This window comes from Condylura cristata, unplaced genomic scaffold (genome assembly GCF_000260355.1).
Source record: "Condylura cristata isolate star-nosed mole 26May11 unplaced genomic scaffold, ConCri1.0 scaffold00013, whole genome shotgun sequence".
Taxonomy (NCBI): domain Eukaryota; kingdom Metazoa; phylum Chordata; class Mammalia; order Eulipotyphla; family Talpidae; genus Condylura; species Condylura cristata.
The window spans coordinates 29,435,673-29,448,024 of NW_004567114.1; the positions used below are offsets into that span (position 1 = coordinate 29,435,673).

The 12,352-nt window shown below is 38.1% G+C and overlaps 1 protein-coding gene across 1 annotated transcript in view; it reads left to right on the forward strand.

The window, feature by feature from the left end:
• KCNH5 (potassium channel, voltage gated eag related subfamily H, member 5) overlaps positions 1 to 12,352 on the forward strand; it is a 258,103-nt gene that overhangs the window by 69,982 nt on the left and 175,769 nt on the right. The window lies entirely within an intron of this gene.

Sequence of the window (12,352 nt, forward strand, 5' to 3'; positions counted from 1 at the left end):
AGGAGAGTTCCTTTTTCTCCACATCCTCGCCAACATTTGTTGTTGCTAGTTGTTTGAAGATGGGGAGCACACAGCTTTTTGAACTAATTGATACAAAGGTAGAAAAGGCAAGGCACTGAACCCATTATACGTACCTTCTAGAGGAAAGAAAGTTTGCTTAGCAACTATTAAGGGGGTGAGTAAAAACGCAATCAGTATGAGGGAAGAGATGGAGAAAGGATTTGGAGAATGGGTGAGCATCAGCTAAAAGTTCCAGTTTGGCCTGGAATCAAGTTCTTTTCCAGGTGGGCTGGGTGGTAAAATATGTGATAGAGGTTGGGTAGTATATGCAGATTTAAATATAAACATTCTTTTTTTTTTATGCATACAGAACTAGGGTAAAGGCCAGAGGTGCAGGGGTGGTGAGAGGACTCACCAGAGACAGAGTGGGAAGCAGACCAGGCAGATGGATGAAGTACACTGATGAGAGGAGCAGCGGGTGGGTCAGGGGAGGTCTTCTATGCCATGTGGTCACCTCCGGTGCCAGGTATTGAACTAGCATTGAAGTTGCTGTGGCTCACTTGCAAGGCTGTGCTTTAACCCACTGCACCACAAGGGAGGGCCTAAACATTCTTGTATGTAAACAATTTGGTGAAGTTATAGGGATATATTCCTTTGCATGAATTTTCCAGTTACAAAGCAGTCTGTCCAGCTGAAAGAACTGACTCTGGAAGGACAGGAAGCAATAAGGTGACAGCAATATTTCTTTACTTGATTTTGTTGCTTACACAAAAAGAAATTTTTATCTGTGCTAATCTTCAATCATGATGAATGCTTCCTGTTGTTAAACATTAAGGAATGATCTTGATATAAAGGCAAAGAAGGACAAAATATATTGCAATTTTTATACCATCACTATTTACATTTTTTTTTTACATACTCCTGAGCACTTGCGTAGAAATTTTTCTTTACTCTTTCTGCACATTAATTATCCCTGTGGTTGAGGATATATAACTTTTCATTCTTCTTCCATCCCATCTCCTTTTTTGTATTTTTATTGTTTTATTTCATCAGTGATTTCATCTATGTCTTCATATAGCACATACTAGCTCATAAGGAGCTAGTATATCTTGATATTGCTATTTGTCATCTTTAAGAAGTCCTTTAGACATTGTAGGTAAAAGGTTAATAAAACCACTTCTCCTACATGAGAATTTTACTTTTGGTCAACTGTCTTATTTTCCTGAGAAATGGTAAAAAATATGTTATCAGTGATTCTAGGTAATGTTACTTATATTTTAATAAGACCACTGCTCTGTAAATTGCATCTTACTGAATAGAACTTTCAATGAACTGTAAATAACTCCATGAGGACACTGTAGTTTCATGGTTCTTGGGGTGATGCAAGTCTGGCCATAGCCTTTTTGGGACTCTTAATGGCTAGATTTGTGCTATGGTTGTAGGTAGATGGCTAGATGGAACATGGTTAAATGTCACAAGGTGAGTTTCCAAACAGTAGCAATACAACCCATTGACAGAACAAAGAGTTGAGTTTAGGACTGGGCAAGTTTCAATTATCATGATAAAATGGCCTAGGATAGGTACAAACATCAAGATGAGGATTTTGAGGGAAATAAATTCAAAGAATATTAGAACAAAAAAAACTTTTGATACTTTCTGTTAAAGAGTTAAATTGGGAAGATTCTTGAATGAAAAATCAAACTATTTGCCTGGGCAGGACAGTTCTTGAAAACTTTTGGTACAGAAATTATAAGCTAAGGAAAACAGATGAAGAGCACAGCTCCATGTTAACAGAGTCAGTAGGTGTTCTAGTTCTGAGTGTCTAAATTGATTGTATTAGACAATTTCAGTTCTCAATGCTTTTAAGTCAAAGTGGTTCCAGTAGTTGCTATTTGAGTCTCAGTCATTCACCTCTCAGTTGTTCCATGAGGGAAAGTCCCTCTGGACTGTTTCCTGGACTTCTACGTGGTCCCACGGTGGAAGGGTGTGCCTACTGAAGGTGCCCGACTGAGAAGCAGTGATGTCTGCCTTGTTTCCCCTGAGTCCTCAGAACAAGTGTGGTCTCTGTGGTCTTGGGAATCTGAAAGTTTTCTTGCTTAGTATTACAGACAGAATATGGACTATACAATCAAACTGCTTAGGGCAATTTTCCATAGGATGCTACTTTTCACTGTTGTTTGTTTTTGTTTGGGACTGAGTCATGAATGACCATACTATAAAACTTTCATTTGCATTTTTGTATTGTAAGTAGTGCAATTGTTTTGTTCACAGTGAATGAAGAGGTCTAGATGACAGGGGCTTGTATAGCAACTATTTTATGATAATTATAAATTATTAGACTAGCAGAATTTTTACTCAGACATAGTTCTGTTGGAATTTTACAGTCAATTGTACTTCTTGTGAGTTCAGCAATTTAAGTTTAATAACAACACATCTACTTGATTCCATGTATATAGGCAAAGAAAGTAATTATATTTAGCAAATAAAATCTCCATATACAAAAACCTGTCCTTGTGTATGGTAAAGTTTATCACTAGCACTGATCACTTCTGCTCTTTAGTGTAGCTATGTACTTAAATTGACATCTGAAATGTGCGAATATGTCAAACAATGTATAGTATTGGCCCAAGAAAGATTTTATCTCCTTAATTATTTAAATGAAAAAAAAATCTTGCTTAATTTCATCCATCCAGTCTCACAAGAAATATATATTGGATTATTTCTGTACTTTAAATATTTCAGAATCTAGAAGTGAACAGGCAGACAGATCTTTCTCTATATTTGAGGAAATGCCAAAGAGAAATTGCATGAGACAATTGTTAAAAATGGCAAGGAAGAACTTGTTCAGAACTATTAAACTGGTGTTTCAAGCCTACTGAAGGGAAGACAGGGAGGTTGGTTACTGTGATTTGGTCATGTGTTTGCTAATTGGTATATCTACAAGCTAGGTTCCTACCCTTCTACAGGAACTGGGGTACAGTGGTGCTCTCTTTCTTAATGATTACATTTCAAATGGATGACTCCCAAGTCCTTGAGAAAGACATTTTTGGCTTATAAATAGAGATTTTCTACAAGAAACATTTAAAACATTAGTACATTATTGATATTACTGATGGAGATGTCTATTCTTTTTTATCTATCTATCTGTCTGTCTATCTATCTATACCTTCTACCTGTCTGTTATTTATTAACTGCTGCCTTGATAAGGATATAAGTAGGTTAAAACAGGTGGCATGTACAAGTTATTTAAATTCAGATTGTCTACTGATGCCTGCCAACTAATGCATGAAGTAATTAGGATTATTTCCCCATGGACATCTTGTGGTAGCATGCTTTGGAGAATTGAATTCTAAAAGGAAGGAGGTAAAGGAGCTTGTTTTTCTGGTTAGAGGTTCAGATAAAAAATGTAATTTGTGATTTTCTTTCAGTCGTTAAATTGTGTTCTACAAAAGGAAGTGAACTCTATAGTTATTCATGTATAAAATCTATTTAGAATAAGAACCCAAGGCTTATGAAACAGTTTATCATTGTTCCATGCTTTCTAAAGAGTTGTTTGATATGGTACCTGTGAAGATTAAATAACTATTAATTACTACTTATAACATTAGTACTAGAGATGTTAGAAATTATTTTGAGAGGTATATGCTTTGGTTATTTTTTTAAAAATCAATTATTCTTTCAATAAATATTTGGTATTTGCTATATTCCAGAGAGTGCCAGGTAGTATGCTAGGAATAAAAGAATGAAAAAAGCATAATATAAGGATACAGTCACAAGCATACAAACATCATGAAGTGAGGTTACATGGTACACACACATGAAAGTTTCCTAAGGAAGCAACAGTTGATCAGAGATGGAGCTACCTAGGCACAGAGGCATAAAAAATAGCAAGTTCACAAAACCTATGTTTGAAGGAATGTAGCTCATTTAAAGAACTGAAAATTGGATGGGAAAAGAGCTTAAAAGTTGAAAGACAAGGTTAGAGTGGTAAATAGGGGCCAGACCATAGAGATTTTAAACCAAAGCAGGGTTTATAACATTGGGGAGCTTCATATGATTTTAAACTAGGTGCAATTTTGAAAAGGAACTTCTTATATAGAGTTCATAATAGATTGAATGAAGTCAGGTAAACGCCTTGAAACTAATCATTTCTACAGCTCAAGGAGAAAGGTGTTAGTAGCATAGTTTAAGGTGGTGAGAGTATAGATGGAAAGGAGTGGATACATTTGAGAGATACTTAGGAATTAAAGTTAATAGAATTTTAAGATAGGTTGCATATAGGGGATGTCAGCAAGGGGTGTTGAGAATATTGCTGGGTGTCTGACTTGCTTAATGTGCAAAGCACTAGATGGCTAGTACTTATATCTACTTAGGTATTAGAAGAGGACCAGGGATAAAGAGTAACAATCTTTTTAAATGGGAGAGATATGAAATATTTAAATGTCTATCAGAAAGATGTAGGAGAAGGGAGTGGGTGGAGTTTTGAGCAGAGTAAATTTGAAATATAGTAAGTAGATGAGTTCATAAGAAAAATAATGAAATTCCTAGGTAGTTGGGAGATGCTTTGAGATTGAAGATGATCAATTTATAGTGGAATCAGTATACCTTACTGTATGGCTTTTTGAGCAGTTCTTAACACAGAAATGAAGAAAACTGATAATTTAGCCAGAATTTAGATTTTGATAGCATATAATAAATAGGATATATGGTGTTATTGAAATTTAAGGGCTACCTAAGAAAGTAGAGATCCAAGAGGGTGAATAGTTTGGGGAAAGTGGATTGGAGGTTCAATAAGTTTAAACTGTTATTGCAGTTCACTTAATTAGATCATTTGACTCAGTGGAGAAGAGGATAGCAAATGTTTCAATTCAAGTCTTCAGAGCAGCACATAATTTAAGTATATAGGAAATTATATATGGGAATATAAATTATTACATAGTTATATATTATGACCAAGGAAGTAGGTATCTGAAGAGAAGTGGAAAGGTTGTTGGAGATAAATTGGTGATAAAACTCTTAGGCCATTATTGGGAGGGTTATCCCAATCTGGATGTTGAAGTTAGAATGATGGCATTTAGGTGAGTTGAATGTAAGAAAAAGCTCAGAGATGTATGAAGTAATAATGAGTTCTCAGTTCTCCTGGAATTTTCACTGGAAATACCCTTGCAAAGCAAAATAGTGACACATTTCTCAAAAGGTAAGAATATACCTTATAATTGTATATTCAAGTTTATTTTACATACCTACATTCCACCTACTTGAAAAACAGGGCCTCTCATCAAGTAAGTATCTCTGTTCCCCTATGCTAAGTCACAAAGGTATGGCACTCTATGCATATAACCATACATGTGCTTTTCCCTCATTTGAAACTACTACCCCTTTTTTCCTGCATAACAAACAACTCCAAAAATTTGTGGGTAATAACAACCATTTTTTAAAAGTCATAAATCTATAACCTAACTTGGTGTTACTACTGACTTGCGCTAGGTGTGGTTTATCTTAGCTCAGCCTTAGCTAAGCTTGTCTATGCATCTGATCTGTGATGGCTTGGATGGATGACTCAATGGCTTTTCTTGTGGTCTCCCATCTCCCATCTTCTTTACTTGGCAACTGGGCTTGGTTCGAAGACTGTGATTACAGGACTGTAACTCCATAGGTTAGGTGTAGTGTCTATGTAGCATCACTTACATCACATTGTTTTGATCAAAGCAGGTGATTGGTCCAACCCAGATCAAGCGATGGGTAAATAAAACCTGTGTCTTGATGGGAAAGGTGCAAGGTCATATTGCGAAGGGGTGTGCAGACAGTGAGGGAAATGAGGAAATGACCAAATTTTTTTTTTTTCAAACTACTATGATATCCTATGTATGAGAATGTAAGATGTAGGGGAAAAGCCATGAAATTGTATATTAAAAATCTATATTCCCACTCTCTCACCTCCTCTCAATTTCATGTGTCCTTGAACAAGAAAGAAAATTCTTTAATCATCCCTTTTCTGTTTATAAAGCCAGAAAGGAAGAAGGTAGAAAAGATATTGGCAGAACTATCTGTCTGCTGTCATTAGTGGTGATCAAATGAGAGAAGTGATTTGAATTTTAAATGACTTTATTCTTGTAAGTAAGTATTTTTGTGCTAGTAACATCCCACATCTCCTAAAGGTGGGAATCCAGGCCCTCCCTAGTGGCGCAGCAGGTTAAAGCACAGCACTAAGAAGCTAAAGCCACCTCAGCATGAGTTCAATCCCCACCTGCCCCGGAGGTGACCACATGGTGCGGCAGACCTCTCCTGACCCTCCCGCTGCTCCCCTCAGCAGTGTACTTCGTCGATCTACCTGTTCTGCTCCCCACTCTGTCCCTCGTGAATCCTCTCACCCTCCGCATCTCTGACCTGTACCCCCATTCTGTACGAATAAATAAATCAAACTTAAAAAAAAAACTTAAAAAAAAAAAAAGGTGGGAATCCACACACACACACAGATCTTGAAGAGTTAGTAACACAGAGATCTCTCCTGGATTTTTTTCCAGGCTACTATGGCTTGAGGGGCTTGGCAAGTAAAGGGGATTGTTTAGAAAGGGGCTATACTGATGGCTGAAAGTTCCCCATTAACCCAGCCGTGTTCATGATGCATTTAATGTTATTGGTGTTTTCTGCCTCCTTTGGAACCCCAAGGACTTGCATGTTAGTTGCTCAGAAGCTTGGATAGAGGCAGAAAGTCACTGGAGGGTAGAGATGGGCTCAGAAGTATTGGACAGTGTGGAGTGAAATGAAGCAGAAAAAGAATAAGCAGATAAAACTGGGGGAGAGTGAAGAATCAAGTTGTTATAAAAATGATGGTAGTTCAAAAGGAGGACATTTTTTGAGGATTTGCTTCTAGAAGTGTCCGGTGTTACCATTTGGGTAAAATAATTTCCAAGAGGAAATGAAATGCAATTTGTAGCCCAATCTAAAGGTTACAAGTGTGAGCTGTAAAAGGAGAAAGTCTCTTATTTTACATAGACTGCTGAATATAATGCTGCTGACAGATAATGTGGGAGAGATCATTCGCCTGCACTGTGTACTCTGGTGAAATGCTAACCTAACAACAAAGCTGTGATTTTTTTCTTAATATTTAAATATAACATCCTTAAAGAGAATTACACCAAACTTATGTGTAGCAATCAAGGAGTTTTTATAAAGTGCACATATATATTAGTTACTAGCCATATTAAGAAAGAATATTGCCATATCCTCCAAGTCCCGTTGTGCTTCTCTCTCATGGTGACTTCCCCTCCCCACCAAAGAGATCCAGTATTAAAAAGTTTTTTTTTTTAATTATTGAAATAGCACTGGTTTACATTTGACATTACTGTCTAATACACTATATAGGATTCAGGGAATGGGATCACACCTCCTCAGATGTGCATCACCAGACCCCACCCACCACTGAGCACCTGTTTCCCTTTACCATAGACCATTGGGGCCCCTCCCCACTTTGATCCCACCCAACACTCTCAGTTCCATTTGTTTATAAACTCTTTTTAAGTGGAATTTCAGTATAAATTAATTTATGTCTGATCTCTTTGCTCAATATGACACTTTTTAGATTCATTACTCCCTTTGCATACAGTTCTAGTCTGTTTGTGTTTATTTTTGGATAGTACTTCATTAAGTGAGTGTGTGATAATATATCCATTTTATTGGAGATGGACACTTGAACTGTTTCCAGTTTTAAGTACCTCCTATTTTCAAACCAAGTCATCTCACTTTTAGTCCTTTCATGATTGCCAGAAATCATAATCAGTGATACAAGAGAATGAGACTGAAAAAAAAAAATTCAGATAAGTCAGATTTGCCCACTTGGGTGTTACTAATATAAAATAACAGTTTTTGGCTTTCTAATACATAAAGGGAATATTGTGGACAAATTCAAGTTTAAACCTTAGGATTATGTTTGGGCGCAAAAAGTAGTTTGGTTTGACCTGAGTCCTATTTCTATGTAAAGAAAGTAGTTGACAGAGATAGGACTGTGAATTTCAGAGACCTTCTGAAGACAGAAGGTATTTAGTCTAATGTCTATAAGACCCTGTAGAATGTGATCAATCTTGTTTTATAGGAAGATTAATATAACAGTGATTATTTGGTTGATGATATGGCTCAGTAGTACTTAGTTCTGATGGGAAATACACTAAGAATCCAAAGGAGTAGGTCTGAGTGATGTGTCCATTCCTGCCTTGTATGGCTTGAAACAAGTATTGTAACCTGAGTGGCTTTCAGAGTCTTTATATGACCAATGGAGGTTGAAATCCTGCTATGGTGAGGATGAAATGGGTTGGTCCAGAACTAAGTAGACATCTAAGGTCTCCAGAGGCTGCATTGTGGGCCACTGCCATGCCTGGTGGGTGTGATCTAGAAAATACCTAGATTTCAGCTAGCATTGAGGCACTGAAGTGCTAAGTTATTAAATTATATATTATACTTAGATACAGTGAACCTCAGAGTGAGACAGGTAGTGAGTAGAAACAAGAGGACTGGAGTTCAACTGCTTGTCTTTGGGTCTTCTTTTAGTAGCTGCATGAACACAGTCCAATTCCTTCACCTTTCTGGGCTATGTTTTAGTAATGAAACCTACCAAATAGGATTGTTAAGAAGATTAAATTTTATATATAAAACTCGGAGAATATCATCATCACCTTGTTTGTCTTTTCCAAGTAGCCATGGCTGACCTTGCCCTCTGGATGGTTTGCTTGGTGAACATGTTTGTTAGAATTTTTGTTGTGTCCTCCCATCCCTGTAGGTCCAACTGTGATTCATGTCACCTACTTTAGGTTATGCAGCATGAGCTCAACCCTCCTGTCCTGTGTCTTTGAGCTCTGTCCCAGTCTCCTTTTTTCCATTTCCATTTGCTTTTCCTATTCCATTCCTCTTTTGAATATATTCTGTGTATCACCTACAAGTGTGTTCTGGAAAGGGGAGAAACTAAGCATAATTTCGCTTTCACATTCGATGCCATAATTCTATGAGTGCAACCCAAAGTCACATTATCTGCCTTGTTGCCTACATTATGCTCTTCAATCACGTTTAGTTTAGTACTGGTGACAGCTCTCCAAGTTAACCTCACCTACCTTTTTCTTTGTTAAAAGACTTTTTTTGGTCCTACAATTGAATATGGCTTACTATATGACAAACTTTGTAATTAACACTAAATATACTAACTGTACTTCTTAAGAGGTTTTGAGTTTCCTGGATGTCACACATGCTCATTTATGAACTGTAAAAACTGTTAACAGATCTGCAAAGTGGTGTGTATGATACCAGGGAAGGTCACTGATGATGGGGGAGAAGGAGAGAGTATGGGAGTGCGGATGTTGGGGTGGGGAAGCTGTCAGGGAAATAACCATTGGAGTAGGGAATGTTTACCTCGGCCACCAAGATGGTGGTGGTAGGTGGGGGGTGTGAACAGGGTGGGGGAGAGGAAGAACCCTTTAAGCAGAAGGAGCAACTTACAATGTGACATAAAGCAGCATTGTGCTTTGGGAATTAAGCCAAGATGAGTGGAGCCCAGAGAGCATGAGGAAGAGTTGGGGGGAGAGATGCTGACCAGGTAAGCAGGTAGCAGGTCCTGAGGGCTCTGTGTGCCATAGTAGGGGCTGGTAGTTAAGCCAATAGTTAACTAATCACCATTAAAGACCTTAGATCAGAGGGCCCTCCCTGGTAGTGCAGCTGGTTAAAGTGCAGTGCTATGAAGCTATCCACTGCAGCATGAGTTCCATCCCCAGCCAGGAAAGTGATCCACATGGCAAACAGACCTCTCCTGATCTGTCTGCTGCTCCCCTCAGCAGTGTATTTCAGTCAATCTGCCTGATCTACTACCCACTCTGTCTCAGATAAATCCTCTCCTCACCCCTTACACCTCTGGCCCATGCCCCAGCTCTTGTATGCGCAAATAAATAATCCTTTAAATAAAATGAAGATTTTTGATCACAGAGGGATGTGATTAAATATATGTTACATAAAAATCAGCATGCTGGTAGCCTCTATACTGTGACCTGTGAATTAGAGTGTGAGAATAGAGGTAGGGTGGCTGATGAAGAGGCAATTCTTGTCATAAAACAAAAAAATTATGAGATCATAAACAAGGCTTGACCTTGGGACTCGAAGGAAGGCAAATTTTGGAGAGGTTTATTGGGATATATTTGGAACACTTACTCAGGCACTTTGAATTGAGAGAGCCTAAGCACGTGATTGCTGGTCTGAGGCTGCAGGAAAAGGGGGGAGATGAGGCTCAGCCCCAGATATGACAGCTGAGATATTGTCTGAGATACTGTATTATATCATCTGAGATAATAATGTCATTTATCCCTGAGGAGAGCAGCAGATGGAGGACTCATTCAGAAGAAGCAAAAGGTTCCATTTTGGACCTTACCTTCTGAACACCTCTGGGATATCTAAATGGAGATGGCTCATAGGTGTTAAGTACTGTATCAGGAACTCAGGAGACAGTTTTGTGTGGAGAAGTAGACCTGTGAATCATCCATTTATAGAAGCTTGTTGAAACATGGAAATTCAGTCAATCAACCACAAGGGGACAAAGAGTGATCATGATGAGAATCCTAATATATTATAGAAACATGGAGAAAATGATTTTGGAGATATCTGCCAGGGAGCTGGCGAAAGCCCGGGAGAAAGGGGTGTAATGGAATTCATCACGGGGAAACTTGCAATGCTTGGAAAGTCATTTGTAATATTTAAGTGGTGATCGATATGGCTACAGAATATGTTTGCTTTGGTTGAGTGGAGAGGTGAACAGATGTCTCTGGAGGGTGGTGCAGTCATCCTTTTGGAAGAGTTCTGCCTAAGGCAGAGGCTTTTCTACCATTTGGGGTTAATTCCTTTTTCTTTCTTTATTTATTTAACATCATTTTTCATTTTGTGCATTTTTTCATCTCGATTGTAACTCCCATGGCCTCACCACCAATTCACCCCTGTGCCATCATGTGCTTTTTTTCACATTTGGGGTTAATTCTAGTAGCCTTTAATTGTTAGCATCTGACTGAGATTTGTGACTGTGTTTTAGTTGGAATGGAGATCAAACTTTCCTTTTTGTTTTGCCTTCTTTCTTTTTTTAGAGAAAAGAATGCTGGTAGAAATGATTTTTCTCTGCAATATTTAAACAGAAGTTACTTTAAAATTTTGAGTTAACCAAAAAATAGCATCTATAACAATACTGCTATTTATTTTTGAATTTTACTCTATTTGAATTTTTCTTGCCGTTGGCTAGGTTTCTTTAGAACCAAGCTAGGCATATTTATCTTAATGACCCCAGGGCCCAACTCAGAGTCCAGCCAGAGACATGCTCAATCAGTGCTTACTGTTGCCTTTATTGTTCACGATTGCATAGTTTCATTTCGAGAGCTTCCAAACTCTGTTGAATCTTTTCACCTTTCAACATCTCACGTCACTGAATTGTGTCAATTCATCTTTTGAATTTTATTAATGCTGCTCTTTTGAACTGCCAAAAGTTTAATACCTTACCCCCTCTGAGCGTTCCAATGAAATGAAAATTTATTTTAAGACTGTATATATGCTGCGACATTTGAGTGTAGGAATGGAAATGAAGCCAGGCTTACACAGACATCCAGGTTGAGACAGAAACCTGTCTGGGCACTCCTGCTGCTCTTCCACTTTCAGGAGGTCTCCTGTGTTTCTCTCCACAAACACCCCCCCTCCAACCCCCGCATTACCATATAGATAGAACCATCAAATGCATTTTTAACCTTTTTCACCTTGTCAGGAATTTTATGATACCATAATTAGAGTCATATTAATATAACATCTGTTCCACTACACCAACCATTTCCTTCTGTTGGTCAGAATTTAGCTCAAAGTTAGTTCTGATAGATTCCCCTCTGGGAGACAGAATTAGCATGAAGGAAGTCATGGACTCCATGCGACTTGGAGGTGATGATCAGCTGAAAGGTGTCCAAGATCACTGTTCTGTCTTACCTCCCAGCATCAGGACTGTTTCCCGGGTGGTTTATTATATCCTTCCAAAAAAAGTAATTCTGAGACCTTCATATTGAAGAAATTCTATGCTTTTTCCATTTGGATGGTGCTGTGTTTAGTGTTTGAAACATCTCAACAAGATATAAATTTTCTTGCTGCTGTTTGCTTATGGCATTCTTATCTATGACTATTGCTATGGGGTGGGAGGATTTAGTAAGTTATATTATATTCCGCTCCAGGCTGAGCTCTTTTCACTTTTCCAGAGCTCTCCAGATTTAATGCTTGTCATGTGCCAGCAGGTAGTGTAGCCAGCAAAGACATGTACTCCTTCTCACATGCACCAAAGTTTTTCCTGTTTGCTTCAGAGTAA